This window comes from Herpailurus yagouaroundi, unplaced genomic scaffold (genome assembly GCF_014898765.1).
Source record: "Herpailurus yagouaroundi ecotype Mexico unplaced genomic scaffold, PumYag 557, whole genome shotgun sequence".
NCBI classification, from domain to species: domain Eukaryota; kingdom Metazoa; phylum Chordata; class Mammalia; order Carnivora; family Felidae; genus Herpailurus; species Herpailurus yagouaroundi.
This window is the reverse complement of record NW_024412774.1, coordinates 1,761,712-1,767,793: the sequence shown is the minus strand read 5'-3', so window position 1 is coordinate 1,767,793 and position 6,082 is coordinate 1,761,712. Positions and strand designations below refer to the sequence as shown.

General features: G+C 58.6%; 1 protein-coding gene and 1 long non-coding RNA gene across 4 annotated transcripts in view; one reads left to right on the top strand and one right to left on the bottom strand.

Moving 5' to 3' along the window:
• The window catches only part of PEG3 (paternally expressed 3), a 33,300-nt gene extending 28,688 nt beyond the window's left edge, over nt 1-4,612 (bottom strand). For all 3 annotated transcript variants that reach the window (XM_040465345.1, XM_040465346.1, XM_040465344.1), the window contains exons 1-2: nt 4,433-4,612; nt 209-301 (exon numbers count right to left, since the gene is read on the bottom strand). The gene's annotated coding sequence lies outside the window, so the exon portion shown is untranslated. The remainder of the gene's footprint in view (nt 1-208; nt 302-4,432) is intronic.
• A 197-nt stretch (nt 4,613-4,809) lies between these two features.
• LOC121023496 (uncharacterized) overlaps nt 4,810-6,082 on the top strand; it is a 40,366-nt gene continuing 39,093 nt past the window's right edge. The window contains exon 1 of the long non-coding RNA XR_005787431.1: nt 4,810-5,771. This is a non-coding gene — a long non-coding RNA (uncharacterized LOC121023496). The remainder of the gene's footprint in view (nt 5,772-6,082) is intronic.

The window sequence follows — 6,082 nt, the reverse complement described above, 5'->3', positions numbered from 1 at the left end:
GAAGGAAACTGAAAAGCATAGCATGAGGCCAAGGAGAATTTCTGGCAAACACGCAATTCACCGGAAGAGTCTGTGAGTTTTCAGAGAGCACAAACGGGTACTTGCATGGCTGTATAGAATACGTATGCAGTAGAAAAGTGTCAGGATGAAGAAGAATGTGTTCACTCTAAGGATGAGTGTGGCAGTGTGAGAAGGGAATTCAGCTCACCTGGACCTGGACCCGGCCACCTCGTGTTTGGACCTAGTTCCTCTTCCTCTGGCCAGGTGTCTCTGAGAAGGGTAGGAGCTCGAGAAGGCAAAGCTGGGGAAGGAAAAGAAAACAGGAGATGCCAAATTTACTTTGCAAATACCAGATTCCTCAGACTGGAAAGAACTGCACCTTTATCTCCTCCAGTGGCAGAGGTCAAGTGAGACCAGGAGAAAGAGTCTTCCCTCCCAGGATGGAAGGGCCCTGGGCATTGCTCCCTGAGGCAAGAGTTGTACTGTGGACTGTAATCAGTCTCTTCCCTGTGGGGTTATGCCAATGGCTGTGCAAGTCATTCTCTGAACTTCTTAGAATGTCTTCTAACAAGCAAAGCAAAACAGTAAAGACACAGGGCTTTGGATTTAGAAATCAAGAACCCACCTTCCCACTTATTAACTATGTGATGCTGGCAGTTCCTCTAAAAGCAAAGGACACGTGTAGGCAAAACTCAGGAAAACAATAGTTGAAGTGGTACTATTATTTATTTACATATTTATGTATTTTACACACCCCATACAATACTTAACAACTTGCTTTTGTCTCTGTTACTCCTCACCACAACACTGTAATCTTCTAAGTATCACTTTATAGAAAAGCAGATGCTCAGAGAACTCAATCTCAGAGCTCATGGCAGACTGGTGCAGATGAACCTAATGTCACTCTGAAAAACAGAACATCTACTGACATTTTCCGTGGAGACCACATGGACTAGAGATACAGGTACCCCTTAGAAAAGTGAGTTAAAACTCCAGTTTTGCCATCTAATAGCTAGTGATGCAGGGAAAGAAGTTTAACTGCACTGTAAATTTAAGTACTATGAAAAGATTATCTTCTATTAGGACCTTAGTATTATTGCCATTAGGTAGTTACTTCATTCCTTAACCTTACCCACCATTGTAGAGGTTTTCAACATGCTCCAAAATGGGGGGCTTACGAGATGCTTTGGTGGAGCTAGGACTAGAAGTGCCCCAGCTGGAGTCTGGGATACACGTAGGCAAACATGGTGAGAGCTACTTTAGTGCTGGAATCGCGGTAGTCCTCCAGAGGACGCAGCAGCAGTGCCACAAGTGACTCTGCGCATGTGCACCCCCCCCCCCCCGCCACCAGCAGGGAGCCCCACCCAAGAACCAGGGCGGCCCCCCCCACAAACCACGCCCGGACATGCCTAGAGTACCTCCCCTGGATTGTCTCCCGTGCCACGCCCCTCTCCTGTCTGCAGCCCTGAATTGTCCAGTTCCAGGCTCTTAGACATTTTTCTTTGCGTAAACTCCATACTGACCTCAGAGCCTCCACACCCCATAACTTATGTCCACAGCATGCGTCCTCTTCCCACAGCACGGGTCCGTCTTCTGGAGACCTCACCTTCCCCAAATCTATTAAAATGCCGACATCTGAACCCCAGTCACTCAAACGGACCCTCAGGGCTGCACAGATGAACCCTGTCCCCACATTCCTGAGACTTGGCTTTGGTGTCCTCCGAGGAAGTATCTCGCCTGCCACCCTGTTGAGTGGCCACTGCGGCAAATGCTCTGGGCTGGCCAAACTGGAGCCTACACAGCAAACCTGACTCCTGTTCTTAGCCATGCAAAGGTGGATAGGGCTCCCCAGGACCCCTCAGTCACTCAGGACACGGCAGTCCCATCCTCAAACCACCGCCTACAACTCCACGGTCCTTCTTGATGGCGCTTTAGCAACCGCCTACTGGCCAACATGGCACAAGGATGGGCAGGTGTTTGCAGCCCGGTGAATCTGGACCCGACAGCCCCTCCTTACACCCGTCCCCTGCAGCTCGGCCATCACTCAGATTGCGCCTGCGCAGCAAGCCCCAGCTGCCCACTCTGGGCCCGCCCCCTGCAGCCACGCCATCATTCAAGATGGCGCCTGCGCAGTAAGCTTCGGCAGCCCCCTCTGGGCCCACCCTCTGCTGCTCCGCTGTCATTCAAGATGGCGCCTGTGCAGTAAGCCTCGGCAGCCACCTACTGGACAACAAACATACTGCTGGGATGGGCAGGGGTCTCCAGGGTCTATTTATCGTTCAGGACAAGACAGCCCCTCTCTCAGGCCCACCCCCTGCAGTTCTGCCATCATTCAAGATGGCGCCTGTGCAATAAGCCTCGAGGGGCCACGCCAACACAACCCAGGCCTACCCAGCCAATGGGTAGGGGTCTGCAGTCTCCTGTTATTCAAAACATGAAAGCCTCTCTCAAGCCTGCTCCCAGCAATACCACCATCACTGACAGTGATACTTGCACAATAAGCTTTAGCTGTCACCTACAGGTCTTAATATCAATCGAGTGGGTGGGGCTCTGCAGCCCCTCCCTCACCCCGCCCCCTGCAGGACCTCTGTCACTCAAACGGTGGCTGCGCAGTAAGTCTTGGCTGCCACCTGTCGACACAGTAGGCGGAACTCCGCAGCCCCTCCCCTTGGGCTCAGCCCCTGCAGCCAAACCCACGTGCACTCAAGATGGCGCCTGCGCAGTAAGCCTCAGCTGCCACCTGTCGGCCAACAGCTTCAGAATGGGCCCAACTCTGCAGCCCCGCCCCTTCGTCCCACCCCCTACAGCTAGCCCCACTGTCACTCAAGATAGCGCCTGCGCAGTAAGTCGCGGGGAGCTCTGCAGCTCCTCCCCCCTTGGATCCGCCCCCTGCAGCTCGGCTGTCCTTCAACATGGCGCCTGCGCATAAGTCTCGGCTGCCACCTGTCGGCCAACAAACAGTACTACAGTGGGCCGAGCTCTGCAGCGCCTCCTCTCCCCTTGGACCCGCCCCTGCAGCTCCGCTGTCCTTCAAGATGGCGCCTGCGCAGAGAGTCTCGGCAGCCACCTGTCGGCCAACATGAATAGTGCCAGCGTGGGCGGGGCCCGCAGCAGGGTCAGTGCCCCAAACTGCCCGTGGTCCCACCCCCAGCCCCGCTGACAGGGTCTGCGCAACACAACTAGGCTGCTCCCGTCCCCAGCATTTCCCCTAGCCAAAAGATGGGGCCAGACACACCGCAGGGGGACAACCACAAGGGAAGGCCTCTGCCGCGCCCAGATATCACCAAGGAGTAACAGCCGGTGCGTCCACAGCCTGTAGCTCTGTACCTCAGTACTAACAGTTTCATGGCGACCGCGGCAGCCGCGGCAAACTTAGCACAACGCTTGGCTTCTCCAAACCACATGGACCCAGCCAACAAAACGGTCTTCGGGTCACTAGCCATGGCCCATTCTCAGAAGTCAGAGCTTAGCCCTCAAGTCAGTTGAGGTGGCACCGTCACGGCAAACCTCTGCAGCCAAACCTTCGACTGGCAAAGAAAGTGCTAGGTAGTCAGGACCCTGAAGCCTTCAGAGCATAGAACACGGGGTCACCACGGTCCGCCCCCCCCCCCCCCGCCCTCGGCCCCGCCCCGCTGCGGCCAGCCAGCCACCATCGCACCAGCCTGCTCGGCAGACCTTAGCCACCCCCATCAAAAATGGCGCCAAGGTAGGAGGGATTCAATGATATCGTCACAGCCCAGGCTAGCCGCAGTCTCAACCGCCCTTGGCCCCACCCCAATCCGCGGCCAACCAATCAGGATAGCGCCTTTGCAGCAAACTTCACCGCCCACACCAAATATGGCGCCAGGTGGGCGGGGCTCCCCATCACTCACAGCCCTGAGAACATACCCACGGGCGTGAAGCCCTCGGTCCCGCCCCTCACGACTTGTAGCTCCTCCCGCCGCCACTGCGGCAAAACAAGCCCCGCCCCCAAAGTCTGGCAAGGATGCTGAGACAGCCTGAGGGACCTGGCTGTCAGGGACGCCGTGGGACAGACGTAGTGATCTGTAGCCCCCAGACCCGGCTAGCCCACCACTTCCCCAGCACCCACCCTGGCGGGCTCGCCTGACACAAGTCCGCGGTCATCCCGTCCCCGTCCCCCACCTCCACTAGGCAAGATGGCGCGGCAGCCCCCCGGCTCCGCGGCCACCTCAAAGGGGTAGCCGGTCCCTGAAACCCCGGCCAGACACGCAAGATGGCGTCCGCGGCAAGCGCGGCAACCCGAGCACCGGACCCGTTGAGAACCCCACCAGGCGGTGTCCGCCGGCTGCCTTCCCCCTTCCCCATCTGACCAGGGTCCCAGAGTGCAGCGTGTGACGGCCGTGCTGCCTCACGCGGCATCCGGACACCGTCCTGACACAGACGTGTAGCGCGGGGGTCCGGCCGGACTCACCTCCCCTCACCACACTGCCTCGGGCCCCACGGCTCGGCCCAGGAGCAGCCCGTGTGCACAGTCTAGCACGCCCACAGGGCCCCTGGCGCCCGGCGGCGCCACCAGCCTAGGGTGGACATGTCCGCTCCTCAGCTCCGACCTCGTCCTCCCCGCGGCTCCCAGCGTCTGCACCGAGCCTCTGCGCGCGACTCCTTGTCAGGCTCTCCGCAGAGGCGGGGCTGCAGCGCAGGCCAATGAGAGGCCGAGCTGCCCACCCCGGGCCCCCTCGCCACGCCTCTGAGCGCTGCCAATCAGGCTGCGGTTGCCGTGGCGATGGCTTGGCGCGAAGGCCGGAGGTTGACGTCAACCCAGCCAACACCAGGGGCCCCTGACAGGGGTCTCGATAAGGGGGTGTGGGGGTGTGTGAGACCCCCACACAAAGAAACGGGGGTGACACGCAGAAGGGCTGACCAACAACTCCCAAACACAAAACCAATGAAGAAAAAAAAAAAAAAAACATTTGTCCCAAAAGTGGAAATCCTGCGGGCAAAACCATGTACGTTGAAGTGTGAAGAACGAGAAAGTAGGAGACGACACGTTTGCGTCCAGGACACGCGAGAGACGCGGGGCTAGTCCCTCCGTAAGCCAGGCTGTCTCGGGCCCCGGGCGGTACGGGCCGAACCGCGCCAGAAACCCGGGCAGCGAGGGAGGAGGCTGGCACCTCAGGGGAGCGCACTGGCGCTGGCGGACCCGCTGTGGAGAGTCACGCGCGGACTGCACGCCGGGCCAGGCGGACCCCGCCGCAGCCCGCACGGATCCCGACACGGATCCCCACACAGACCCCGCCGCGGCCCGCACGGAACCCGCACAGATCCCAACGCGGATCCCCGCAGCATCCCACACAGATCCCACAGCCACCCCGTCAGTACCCGCACAGATCCCCGCAGCCACCCTGTTAGCACCCGCACAGATCTCGACACGGATCCCCACAGCCGCCCCACACAGATAAATCCCCGCGGCGTTCCGCACAGACCCCGCAAGCGGTCCGGTAGCACCCCGCACAGACCCTGCGGCGCCCTCATACAGATCCCACCAGCGCCCGCACGCAGCCCCCCACCACGCCCGGGGCACGGACCCCGCGGTGCCCCGAAGACTTCCGCGAGCCGCCCCACACGTGGCCCTGCACAGACCCCTCGCAGTGCCGCGCACGTGGCCCGGCTCGGACCCCGCGGACCCCCCACAGTGCCGGTGGGCACACGGCGGACCACAGAGGACACCGGGGAACCGTAGCCCGGGACAGCAGCGAGGGGCGGCTGTCCGGGACTAGGGACAAATTGCTCACGTTTGTAGGAATGAGCTGGTAAGTGTTTTCATTTGTTTGTTAAGGATGCACACATTTGCAGGTAAAACTTGCGCAAAAGAATACAGGAAATCGCAAGCTGGTTACCTTGAAGGAAAAGGAATTGCGGGTGAGGGGAGGAGGATGAAGGGAGGAATTTTTCCCCTGCTCCAACCCATGCTGTTTGTTATAAATACGAATTTCTTTTCTAGCAGTAAAAGCAATGAATTATACAAAGTTCATTAACATACCATTGATCCAACTGTTCCATGAAGGCAGAGATAAGCAGCGAATGAAAGATTATATGCAAGCATGTTCATGGAGCATCATTT